Below are 14,538 nucleotides of genomic sequence, written 5' to 3' on the forward strand. Positions count from 1 at the left end.
CAGGATGCTTTACAGATGTGTTGTTGATGGAGGACATGCAGAGCTTTTTAACTCCTATGCATCGCCACAGCCCTTCGGGGTCCAACCTCAGAGAACGACTCGACCGACAGGTAGCAGACTATCTCACCGTAACTGCAGATCTCGACACTCTGAGGAGCGATGAACCCCTTGACTACTGGGTGTGCAGGCTTGACCTGTGGCCTGAGCTATCCCAATTTGCCATAGAACTTCTGGCCTACCCCGCTTCAAGTGTCCTGTCAGAAAGGACCTTCAGTGCAGCAGGAGGTATTGTCACTGAGAAGAGAAGTCGCCTAGGTCAAAAAAGTCTAGATTGCCTCACCTTTATTAAGATGAATGAGGGATGGATCCCGAAGGGACTGACATTGGGCGATACATTAGAGTAAAAAATGCCTAATGAGATGATCTGCCTTGGGCTATAAATGGTCCACAAGCTGCTGTATGTTATCTTCGAATGCCGGATGACTTATCCACCACCAACTAGGGTTCAAGACGCAATGTTTTAGGGCACTTTCTGCCAGGGAAACAAACATCAATTTTTCTGTCCGCTGCTACAGCAGCGGCTGCAACAATACCTAATTTTTCAGGCATGTGTACATGCCAAATTTTTCTGGCCTCTGGTGCTGCACTGTGGCTTCATAAAATAAAACAAAAAAAAAGGCACGTAACAGGGATTAAAGTGATAGGAATAGTACTACTTAACACACCACTCCTATCTGGTGGCACATTAGATTGCATGCGCAGTGCCCCAATATTTGAAGTAGGAGGGAGGACCGACCAAGCATCTTTTTCCATCTCCCGGTTCCTAAAATTCATGCCATATACACGTCCCCTGGCGCCGCAACTGCCTCTGGGAACCTTACCATGGGTCCCAGTCCGCACGTCTTCTAATTCTCTGTCTGGGAAATTATCTATTTATCAAATCTATCTATTTATCTATCAAATCTATCTATCTATCAAATGTATCTATCTATCTAATCTATGTATCTATGTATCTATCTATCTATCTATCTATCTATCTATCTATCTATCAAATCTATCTATCTCGTGGCCGGACCGACCAAGCATCTTTTTCCATCTCCCGGTTCCTAAAATCCATGCCATATACACGTACCCTGATAGGGGACGTAACAGGTATTAAACTGATAAGAATAGTACTACTTAACACACCACTCATATCTGGTGGCACAGTAGATTGCACGCGCAGTGCCCCAAATTTGAAGTCGGAGGACCGACCAAGCATCTTTTTCCATCTCCCGGTTCCTAAAATCCATGCCATATACACGTCCCCTGGCGCCGCAACTGCCTCTGGGAACCTTACCATGGGTCCCAGACCGCACGTCTTGTAATTCTCTGTCTGGGAAATTATCTATCTATCAAATCTATCTATTTATCTATCAAATCTATCTATCGAATCTATCAAATGTATCTATTGATCTATCTAATCTATGTATCTATCTATCTATCTATCTATCTATCTATCAAATCTATCGATCTCGTGGCCGGACCGGCCAAGCATCTTTTTCCATCTCCCGTTTCTAAAATCCATGCCATATACACGTACCCTGATAGGGGACGTAACATGTATTAAACTGATAAGAATAGTACTACTTAACACACCACTCATATCTGGTGGCACAGTAGATTGCACGCGCAGTGCCCCAAATTTGAAGTAAGAGGACCGACCAAGCATCTTTTTCCATCTCCCGGTTCCTCAAATCCATGCCATATACACGTCCCCTGGTGCCGCAACTGCCTCTGGGAACCTTACCATCTATCTAATCTATGTATCTATCTATCAAATCTATCTATCTCGTGGCCGGACCGACCAAGCATCTTTTTCCATCTCCCAGTTCCTAAAATCCATGCCATATACACGTCCCCTGATATGGGACACCACAGGGATTAAACTGATAGGAATAGTACTACTTAACACACCTTATAATAATGCAGAGAGGCAACGCAGAGAGAGGAGTCTGGCAAAGAGGATTCAGAGGAGGAAGGTGGCTTTGAGGAGGTGGAAGACCAAACACAGCAGGCATACAGGGGGCTTGTTTTCACCTTTCGGGGACCCTTGGTGTTGTGCGTGGCTGGGTGGAGGAAGAGACCTTCAATGACATCAGTGAGGACAAGGAAAGGGACATGGCTAGCTTGGTATCCAACCTTGTGCAAATGGGGAGTTTGCGGTTGTGCAAATGGGGAGTTTGTGGTTGTTTGCAGTGCATTAAAGGGGCAGTCTAGGCCAAAATAAACCTTCAGGATTCAAATAGAGCATGTAATTTTAAACAATTTTTCAATTTACTTTTATCACCAATTTTGCTTTGTTCTCTTGGTATTCTTAGTTGAAAGCTTAACCTAGGAGGTTCATATGCTAATTTCTTAGACCTTGAAGCCCACCTCTTTCAGATTGCATTTTAACAGTTTTTCACCATTAGAGGGTGTTAGTTCACGTATTTCATATAGATAACACTGTGCTCGTGCCCTAGAAGTTATCTGGGAGCAGGCACTGATTGGCTAGACTGCAAGTCTGTCAAAAGAACTGAAAAAAGGGGCAGTGTGCAGAGGCTTAGATACAAGATAATCACAGAGGTTAAAAGTATATTATTATAAATGTGTTAGTTATGCAAAACTGGGAAATGGGTAATAATAAAGGGATTAGCTATCTTTTAAAACAATAAAAATTCTGGTGTAGACTGTACTGGTCTGTCACTGTGAAGCGGGCGTAACCCTGACACTACCTGATCGATACAACACCATACCTGATGTTTTAAAGCACGTTATTCCAAAAAATTTAGGAATGTTAGGTGATTTATGCCCTTTATGGCTTAAAACCAGACTCTGCATCAACTATGTAATTTTCCATGGGAGTTTTGCCATGGATCCCCCTCCGGCATGCCACAGTCCAGGTGTTAGTCCCCTTGAAACAACTTTTCCATCACTATTTGGGCCAGAAAGAGTCCCTGTTGGTTTTAAAGTTCGCCTGCCTATTGAAGTCAATGGCGGTTCGCCCCGGTTCGCCCGTTCGCGAACAGTTGCGGAAGTTCGAGTCCGCCGTTCGCAAACCGAAATTTTTAGGTTTGCGACATCACTAGTGGCGGATACACTCAGAAATGTGAATAATTTTCAAGTTTTAATTCCAATATGCAATTTGATAGTAGGCCAAATACTTGGTAGACAAAGGCTACAAGATCAGGGATTAGAATATTTCTCGACATGGTTTAAGTATCACCAGACTAGACATTATGTTCTTACACACAAAAGCAAGAAAAACTTTACATGCCCATTAACGCTTTTTGAGACACTGTGTCTGGGTAATGTGCCCATAACTAGGGGTATACTGTCTTCCATATATGAATATTTGTTGGAATCACGTCTCCCATCTAACCCACCATGTGTAGAGAAATGGGAGAAAGAGATGGGCTTACAAATTGCTCCTAAAAAGTGGCAGCAGTGGTTCTCCCAAATGGCGAGATCATCACACTCATCATCCTTTTTGGAAACCAGTACAAAAATTCTCACAAGAATGTATTTAACCCCAAACAGACTGAAATATATGTTTATATCAGCTAGTGACAGGTGCTGGAGGGGGTGTAGACAGAAGGGTACTATGTTCCACATTTGGTGGGAGTGTATGCACCTTCGTCAATTCTGGAGGGACATATATTAGGAAGTTGGAAGAGTAATGGGCTTTGATTTGGATTTCTCCCCAACATTATCTATTTTTAATGATCTCTCCACTTGTAAGGATTCCAGTCCTGCTTTTACTTTTTGCCTCAACTCACCTTCCTCACCTGTACTTAAGGCATCACCCCGCCCCAAACAAGTGCTTAGTTGTTGAGTATTGTTTGCTGAAACCAGTGCTCTCTTTCTTATAAGCTATATACTTATCAAAAGAAGTTTTACTTCTACTACTTTAACATTTGGATTTACAAATACCAGCTGCAGTTTGGTCACAAAGGGACTAATAACAACTAGTCTCATTCATCCTGAAGATTGCTATTCCAAGAAGTATTAAGTTATTCAACTCCTCATCTCTACAGGAATTGCTATCTAATTTCCAACAGGAGGATTCTACCAACTACTACTACGGTATTAGTATCAAATCTAATTTACCTTGGATGCCTTAGGTAACGGCTAATTACAAATTTCATGTTTCCTTTTTTAACTTTTGTAAACTGACTTTGTCTCTCAGAAATTACTTTGATTGCAACGAATGTTTTATTTAATTCTATGAACTTCCTTTGAATACATTCTCATACCGGACAGTAACGGACTTTATGTGACGTCACACAGCCTCATACATCTCAGCGTGCCATACAGCTCCTTACAACTCAGCGTGTCTCACAGCTCCATTTACAATCACTAGTCTGTGTTCAGTTTTCCACGCTGCAAGCCTTACTCTGTGTGCTGTGTCTCGCAGCAGGTCACGCCCCTGTCAGCAGCTGCAGTCTGTGTGTCTCACATCTCTCATGCCTCAGTGATTATTACAATGAACACTATCTCTCACATTTGGGTTTGAGCACAATTATTGTCAAAAGTTGTTATTAATAATAATACTTATTTTCAGCCTCTAAATATTTATATGGTATAACGATATAATATAACCATATAAAGACTTACTGCCATTACTTATAAAAATCACTCTGAATAAAACAGTCTATGCTGATATAATAGCCTGTACTTCAGTTGTGAAACAAAAATAATTTATTTAGACTCTGCAGTTGTGATTCAAATAACCAAGGAACCTGATATAACAACTAAGCCATAAAATATGGATCCAGCAGAGCTTCCTCAAATTGTTTATAATTTAACACAAAGAGTTGACCAACTTAGTCAAGCCTTTAGAGAGTTACAATTAGAAAATGAAACTTTAAGAAAAGTAATAAAAGACACTGTCTCTATTAAACAGAGCCTTCCTGACAATCTGTCAGAACCATTTATTGCCCCTCCAGATTTTTTCAATGGAGATAGGAATTTATACCGTCAATTCAAAAATGCTTGTCTGCTTAATTTCACCCTTAAACCTAAAACATACCCAAATGATAGGGTTAAAGTCCTTACAATGATAAGCTATTTAAGAGGTGAACCTCGCATTTGGGCAGACACTCTCTTTGAGACAAATAATGCTGTTCTTTCATCTTTTTCATCTTTTCTGGATATCATGGATGAATTATACTATGATTCTAACCTACAGTATACTTCTGAGAAAAAGATGAGGAACTTAAAACAAGGTAACAAACCTGTTGAATGTTACATAACAGAATTCAAGCAATATTCTATTGACTCTCAGTGGAACGCCATTGCTTTAAAAAACCAGTTCAGGCTTGGACTCTCTGACGCAGTAAAAGATGAATTAGCCCGAACTGAGTTACCTGAAACATTGGAAGGCCTTATGAAGCTCAGCAGGCAAATTGATAGGAGATTACGTGAAAGAAGATTTGAACGTCAATACCCTGAAATTGTTCATAAGAAGGATAAGGTTTTTAACCATCCCACTTCTAACAGTCCTCATACTGGTTCAACTGGTGTTGAAGCAATGGATATAAGTTTTTTCAGAGGACCTCTAACTCCTGAAGAACGTATCAGAAGGAAGACTAGAGGCCTCTGCATGTATTGCGCATCCTCATCTCATACTTTAAAGGATTGCCCATCTTTGCCACAGAACAAGAAGAGTAAGTACCATACCAATCTTTCTCTCCAGTCAAAGCATAACAACCCTCTTCATTGTTCTTTACTTCTTTCTCTACAGTGGGCAAATAAACAACTGACCATTCCAGCCATCTTGGATACAGGAGCACAAGGAAACTACATTGACAGTTCTCTGGTTTCTAAAAATAAAATACCATTGATAAAAAAGTTGTCTCCTATTTTCCTTCGTGTGGTTGATGGCTCTGAGATATCATCAGGGCCAATTACACATCACACCATCCCGCTCTCTGTCACTACATTAAAAACACATCATGAACATCTCACTTTTGATGTAATCACTTCTCCATTATTCCCAATAGTACTTGGGCTAGCTTGGTTACAGCTACACGAACCTGATATTAATTGGAAATCCTTAAAAGTTCAATTAAATTCTGATTTCTGTCAACAGACTTGCCATAGAACCTTTTTTCACAGTTTATCCTCCACATCAGAAACTCTGATACCAGAAATGTACAAGCAGTTCTCTGAAGTCTTCAGTAAGAAGGAAGCAGATACCCTTCCCCCACACAGAATCTACGACTGCCCTATTGAACTGAAACCTGGAACCACGCCACCTATTGGACATTTATACCCACTTTGTCAACCGGAACTGGATCATCTAAAAACTTACCTAGATGAAAATCTAAAGAAAGGGTTTATCCGTCCTTCGGTTTCTCCCGCTGGTGCAGGAATGTTCTTTGTGCGGAACAAAGACCAATCTCTTCGGCCTATCATTGACTTCAGACAATTGAACAAAATAACCATAAAAAACCGATACCCTCTCCCCCTCATTCCTGAACTCATAGAAAGACTCAGGCATGCTCAGATTTTTACTAAATTAGATTTGAGAGGGGCGTACAATTTAGTGCGTATCCGTGAGGGGGATGAGTGGCTTACCGCTTTTAGAACTAGGTATGGGTTGTTTGAATATCTAGTTATGCCTTTCGGCTTAACTAACGCACCCGCAACTTTCCAGTTCTTTATTAATGACATTTTCCATGATCTCCTTGACACATGTGTTGTTGTCTACCTAGATGACATTTTAATCTATTCCACAAATCTAGAAGAACATATCAAACATGTTAGTTGGGTTTTAGCAAGACTCCAAGTCCATCGGCTATACGCCAAATTGGAAAAATGTATTTTCCACACCAACAAAATAGAGTTCCTGGGTTACTCCATCAGCCCAAATGGGATTCAAATGCAAGATAACAAAGTGGAAGCAGTAAAATCATGGCCCACACCTTCAACACGGAAAGAACTACAAAAGTTTCTTGGTTTCAGTAACTATTACAGAAAGTTCATTCGCAATTTTTCTAAAATTGCAAAACCTCTGACTAAATTAACTAGTGCTAATTGCTCTTTCCAGTGGACTAAAGAACAGGATGATGCGTTCAACTTCCTAAAGAATTCCTTTTCATCTGCCCCCATTCTGAAATATCCTGATCCAAACCTTCAATATACCCTAGAGGTGGATTCTTCAGATTATGCTCTTGGCGCTGTCCTCTCCCAAAGACAGTCTCCTACAGAACCACTACACCCAGTTGGGTTCTATTCAAAAATTATGACTCCAGCAGAGATCAATTATTCCATTGGGGACAAGGAACTTCTAGCCATTAAAAGAGCCTTCGAATTCTGGAGACATCTCCTTGAAGGTACCTCCCTACCTATAGTGATTTATACGGATCACCGGAATTTGGAATATCTACAAAATAATAAAACTTTATCTGGACGTCAAGTGAGATGGAGTCTCTACTTTAGTCGTTTCAATTTCCAAATCATGTACAGGCCGGGTTCAAAAAATGGGAAGGCAGATGCACTCTCTCGACGAGATCCAAGACCTATACAGGAAGACTCTCCTACTAGCATTCTTCCCCCTACTCGATTCCTTGCTATCCTATCTCAACAGGATAAGGAATACCAATCTGATCTTTCTTCAGAAGACCAAACCCTACTAGATAGCCTAACCCTCCAGGATGGTTTTTACTTCCATGGTTCTAAACTTTATATTCCAGAACGTTTCAGACAGAAAATAATCAAAGATCATCATGACCCTCCACTAATTGGTCATCCAGGAATCAAACGTACACATGAGCTCATCTCCAGAAGTTACTGGTGGCCATCGATGAAAACCAGTATAAAGGAATATATACAACATTGTACAACCTGTACAGTATCAAAACCAGAAAGGAGACCTCCCTATGGCTATTTAATTCCTTTGGAAGTACCGGAATCTCCTTGGTCTCATTTGGGAATGGATTTTATAGTTGATCTACCACCTAGTTCTGGACAAACCACCATTTTAGTTGTTACCGATCATTTTACTAAAATGGCACATTTTATTCCTTTTCATAAGTTACCCACTTCCATTGAAACAGCATATTTATTTCTAAACCACATTGTACGATACCACGGGTTACCATCCATTTTAACTACTGATAGAGGAACCCAATTCACCTCACGCTTCTGGAAAGCACTTACTAAAGCACTCCAAATCGATCAAAGGTTAAGCACAGCCTTCCACCCTCAGACTAATGGCCAAACTGAGAGACTCAATCAGTGGCTTGAGCAATATCTACGATGCTACTGCTCATATCATCAAAATAAATGGACTTCCTTTCTCTCCATGGCTGAATTTGCCTATAACAATACCATTAACAGCACTACAAATTACTCTCCCTTTTTCGCCAACTATGGTTTTAATCCAAGATTCACTATCCAAACGACTTCTACACATGACTCACCATCTGTTGATGTGCTAACACAAAACATAGCTGAAAATTTCCTACATTTACGAGATAACATCAAACAAGCTCAGGCGTCTCAGAAGAAATTTTATGATTTACGTCGTAGAGCTTCTCCGAAATATTCTATAGGGGACTATGTTTGGTTATCTTCCAAAAACATTAAAATGCACTTACCAAGTAAAAAATTGGCTGGGTTGTTCCTTGGCCCATTCAAAATTCTACACATCATCAATGAAAATGCCGTCAGGCTTGATCTACCTGATTCTTTACCCATCCACCCAACTTTCCATGTATCATTATTGAAACCCTACTTGGGAGATAAACCTGATGTACCTCTTCTACCCCCTTCTCCTATTCAATTGGGCACTGATGTCTATGAAGTTTATGATCTTTTGGACTCAAGATTTTATAATGGGGAATTACAGTATCTGGTCGATGGAAAGGGTTCGCCCCAGAGGATGATACTTGGGAACCTCATGCACACATTAATGCTCCAAAGCTTATTGCTCGTTTTCATAGAAGATATCCAAACAGACCTAAATTCCAACCCGTGGTCGGCTTGCTTGAGGGGGGGGGATCTGTAAGGATTCCAGTCCTGCTTTTACTTTTTGCCTCAACTCACCTTCCTCACCTGTACTTAAGGCATCACCCCGCCCCAAACAAGTGCTTAGTTGTTGAGTATTGTTTGCTGAAACCAGTGCTCTCTTTCTTATAAGCTATATACTTATCAAAAGAAGTTTTACTTCTACTACTTTAACATTTGGATTTACAAATACCAGCTGCAGTTTGGTCACAAAGGGACTAATAACAACTAGTCTCATTCATCCTGAAGATTGCTATTCCAAGAAGTATTAAGTTATTCAACTCCTCATCTCTACAGGAATTGCTATCTAATTTCCAACAGGAGGATTCTACCAACTACTACTACGGTATTAGTATCAAATCTAATTTACCTTGGATGCCTTAGGTAACGGCTAATTACAAATTTCATGTTTCCTTTTTGAACTTTTGTAAACTGACTTTGTCTCTCAGAAATTACTTTGATTGCAACGAATGTTTTTATTTAATTCTATGAACTTCCTTTGAATACATTCTCATACCGGACAGTAACGGACTTTATGTGACGTCACACAGCTTCATACATCTCAGCGTGCCATACAGCTCCTTACAACTCAGCGTGTCTCACAGCTCCATTTACAATCTAGTCTGTGTTCAGATTTCCACGCTGCAAGCCTTACTCTGTGTGCTGTGTCTCGCAGCAGGTCACGCCCCTGTCAGCAGCTGCAGTCTGTGTGTCTCACATCTCTCATGCCTCAGTGATTATTACAATGAACACTATCTCTCACATTTGGGTTCGAGCACAATTATTGTCAAAAGTTGTTATTAATAATAATACTTATTTTCAGCCTCTAAATATTTATATGGTATAACGATATAATATAACCATATAAAGACTTACTGCCATTACTTATAAAAATCACTCTGAATAAAACAGTCTATGCTGATATAATAGCCTGTACTTCAGTTGTGAAACAAAAATAATTTATTTAGACTCTGCAGTTGTGATTCAAATAACCAAGGAACCTGATACCACTATACCATGTAAGTTGAGGAGGGCTCTGGCTCAGATTTTGTTTAATGCAGCTAAAAAAACTGATCCCTAGATGTTGGAAGTCTGCTCAGATTACATTGTTGGAAAATTGGTTGAAACAAGTGGAGAATATAGTCAAACTGGAGAGGTATTATTATTTCTCTACAGGGAAATTAAGTAAATATTATGATATTGTTTTCCTTTGGGAACAATATAAAAATGCAGATGCAAACTGAGATGTTGGGAGCCTGCTTGTCCAAAATTTAAATACTTTAACCTAAGGCATACCTTGAGTATGCAATCCATAAATGAGAGTAGGGGTACATTATATTGTGGTCTGAGTCTCTCCTTTTCCCACACTTACAACAATAATGTAGGTAGCATTAAAAAAAGTTAAAGCGGGTTGCTGGGCTGTGCAGTGGCATTATTATTATTACTATCACTATTATTATTTCTATAATCGATATAATAATGTACAAACAGTTTTAATTATGTACTTCAGTATATATTATCCATGGAACATGTTACGTTATGTTGTTTTTGTTGATTTGTGTTGAGGATGAATTTTTTCAACAGATTAGCTCTTTGTTCTTAGCTGATGAAACCAAAAATGTACTGAACATTCGGATGGCAAGGACTTTTTCCTCTCTACAGTAGGAAATAGTCCTATGAAACCGATTAACATTGGTATTTATCTATACTCCAAGGACTTATGTGAGAACATTATACCGGAATGATTTGATTTAGACTACTGTTTGACATTGAGTTGACTGTTGATAATTTTACTGTATTTTGAATAAAGATCCAATAAATATAAAAAAAAAAGGAAAAAAAATAACCCTCAGGGGTCCAGTCACAGTTGTGCTCTCTGCATCCCCTGTAGTTTCGCCCCTGTCTGTAGGCCATATTTTCAGAAAGAAATAAACAAACAAAGGAGGGCTACCAACATGGTACATGGTCTAAAAAATAAAACCTACCAGGAGAGGCTCAATGACCTAAATATGCATAGCTTAGAGGATAGCAAGGGAAGAGGCGATATGATAGCAACTTTCAAGTATATTAAAGGGCTTAGTAAAGCTGAGCCAGTGAGTATTTACATAAAAAGGAAAATTCAAGAACAAAGGGTCATTATCTCAAGCCGAAGAGTAGTATATTTATGAGTAATTTGAGGAAGCATTGCTTTACAGAAAGGGTGATTGATTCATGGAATAAACTTCTACAAGAGGTGGTAATGACAAACACTGTGGGGGACTTTAAAAATGCCTTGGACAATCATAAGGCTATCCAACGAACTAGATAAGTTTATACTTTTAGGAAATATCAGACAGGATTGCTGGGCCTGTGGCTCTTATCTGTCATCAATATCTATGTTTTTATCTTAATGAATGCTCCAGCAAAATTTAAAGAAAACAAAAACTACGATGAAATTTATCAGTTTTCATATTTTTTCTTTAAATTACTTTTTAGAGTTACAATATTTACTCTAATGCGATCTGGAGAGTGTACTATCCCAATCTTCTTTTTGCTAGAGCCCTTTCCGCTATCTTTAGTGCAGGTCCTGGGATCTGAGCTCGCTAAGCCTCCAGTTAGAGCATCCCGGGGCTCTGGCAAGAAGAGGATCAGGTTAGTGAGCTCTCTAGAGTGCGTTAAGCTAAGTATTGTAGCTACAGGTGAACTTTTCACCTTTAGCTTTGAAACATTTACATTAGTTTCAACAAAAGAATGTTGAACAAAAAGTCATCATTCTTTTAGTTTTAAACTAAATGAATAACAGATAGTGCAGCCAACAAATATTTGGGGAAACAAATGCTCCTGCATATTCAGAATGAAAATTTTGTCTGAAACAAAATTTTCTTGGCTGCACTTTGCAGTATATTTTGATTACTTATTTCATCCCCGTTTCATGTAATTTAGCTCTGAATTTAATTTAACTTGAAATGCACCATGTTATTTTATTTAAATTGGGAGTATCAGCATCCTCATCGCTCACAGTATCAAATTTATGATTTTTACGTTTAAAAACCTATTCTGGTGTGTTCCTTCCTGTGCAGATTACATTTTTCAAATTTTAAAGACAATTCTTTACTATTTTTTTTTTACTGTGGATATGGGTCCAATTTGTCATTAGCCATGCGGACCACATTTCCAGCCAGAGAAACCCTCCATTCTCTTTTGCAGCAAGAGGGTAGAGGACAATGTTCGTCCATTGCCTATATTTATTATTGTACAAGTACATTTTTGTACAGCTTCACGGCCTGCCCAAGCATCACTAACTACGTTAAAGCAGGTCCTGTCAATCACCCAGAGTGAACTAGTTTGGAATGATTTATCTCTACTGCTTCTAATATGGCAGAGAGGTTAAAAGGCAGTGAAAATATGACTGCTGCTACTTAACTTGCTACTGGTAAGCAGGCTCACACTTCAAGGGTCCAAAGTAACGTCCTGCTGCTTAAAAAATGGAAAGCTGTATGTGTAACTTAACCTATGTTTGATATGTTTAGTTTTAAATGACTAGTTGAGATGACAACTACTGCATATACCTTGACACATTATTGTTATTAGTGATGTCGCAAATAGTTCGCCGGCGAATAGTTCCCGGCAAACATAGCTTGTTCGTGTTCGCCGTGGCGGGCGAACATATGCGATGTTCGGTCCGCCCCCTATTCGTCATCATTGAGTAAACTTTGACCCTGTACCTCACAGTCAGCAGACACATTCCAGCCAATCAGCAGCAGACCCTCCCTCCCAGACCCTCCCTCCTCCTGGACAGCATACATTTTAGATTAATTTGGAAGCTGCATTCTTAGTGAGAGGAGGGACAGTGTAGCTGCTGCTGATTTAATAGGGAAATCGATAGCTAGGCTAGTGTATTCAGTGTCCACTACAGTCCTGAAGGACTCATCTGATCTCTGCTTTAGGGCTAGAACATCAGTCTGCTTTTTTTTTTTTTTTTCCTTGTAATCTAATTGCAGTTGCCCACTTGCCCAGTGCCACCACTCATATCTGTTGTAACAGTAGTGTACATTTAATAAAACAACAACACTTTTTTGAATGTGAAATAATAGCAGTCAGTTTCCTTCACAAGTGTGCGTTTCAGTGCCTGCCAGGGCACAGTGTCACACCAGTGCAACTCATATCTGGTGTAACAGTAGTGTACATTAACCCCTTAACGACCACAGCACTTTTCCATTTTCTGTCCGTTTGGGACCAGGGCTATTTTTACATTTCTGCGGTGTTTGTGTTTAGCTGTAATTTTCCTCTTACTCGTTTACTGTACCCACACATATTATATACCGTTTTTCTCACCATTAAATGGACTTTCTAAAGATACATTATTTTTATCATATCCTATAATTTACTATAAATTTTTTTATAAAATATGAGTAAAAAATGAAAAAAAAAAAACTTTTTCTAACTTTGACCCCCAAAATCTGTTATTCATCTACAACCACCAAAAAACACCCATGCTAAATAGTTTCTAAATTTTGTACTGAGTTTAGAAATACCCAATGTTTACATGTTCTTTGCTTTTTTTGCAAGTTATATGGACATAAATACAAGTAGCACTTTGCTATTTCCAAACCTTTTTTTTTTAAAAAAAAATTAGCGCTAGTTACATTGGAACACTGATATCTGTCAGGAATCCCTGAATAGCCATTGACATGTATATATATATATTTTTTAGAAGACATGCCAAAGTATTGATCTAGGCCCATTTTGGTATATTTCATGCCACCATTTCACCACAAAATGTGATCAAATAAAAATAATTGTTCACTTTTTCACAAATTTTTTCACAAACTTTAGGTTTTTCACTGAAATTATTTTAAAAAATTGCTTGTGCAATTATGGCATAAATGGTTGTACATTTTTCTCTGGGATTCCCTTTGTTCAGAAATAGCAGACGTATATGGCTTTGACGTTGCTTTTTGATAATTAGAAGGCCGCTAAATACCACTGCGCACCACATGTGTATTATGTCCAGCAGTGAAGGGGTTAATTAGGGAGCATGTAGGGAGCTTTTTGGGGTCATTTTAGCTTTAGTGTAGTATAGTAGACAACCCAAAGTATTGATCTAGGCCCATCTTGGTATATTTCATGCCACCATTTCACCGCCAAATGCGATCAAATAAAAAAAAAAGTTACATTTTTCCAAATTTTAGGTTTCTCACTGAAATCATTTACAAATATTTTGTGCAATTATGGCACAAATGGCTGTAAATGCTTCTCTGGGATCCCCTTTTTTCAGCAATAGCAGACATATATGGCTTTGGCATTGCTTTTTGGTTATTAGAAGGCCGCTAAACTCCGCTGCGCACCACACGTGTATTATGCTCAGCAGTGCAGGGGTTAATTAGGGAGCTTGTAGGGTTAATTTTAGCTTTAGTGTAGTGTAGTAGAAAACCCCAAGTATTGAGCTAGGCCCATTTTGGTATATTTCATGCCACCATTTCACCGCCAAATGTGATCAAATTAAAAAAAATAGTCAACTTT

This window comes from Bombina bombina, chromosome 2, assembly GCF_027579735.1.
Source record: "Bombina bombina isolate aBomBom1 chromosome 2, aBomBom1.pri, whole genome shotgun sequence".
Classification (NCBI taxonomy): Eukaryota; Metazoa; Chordata; class Amphibia; order Anura; family Bombinatoridae; genus Bombina; species Bombina bombina.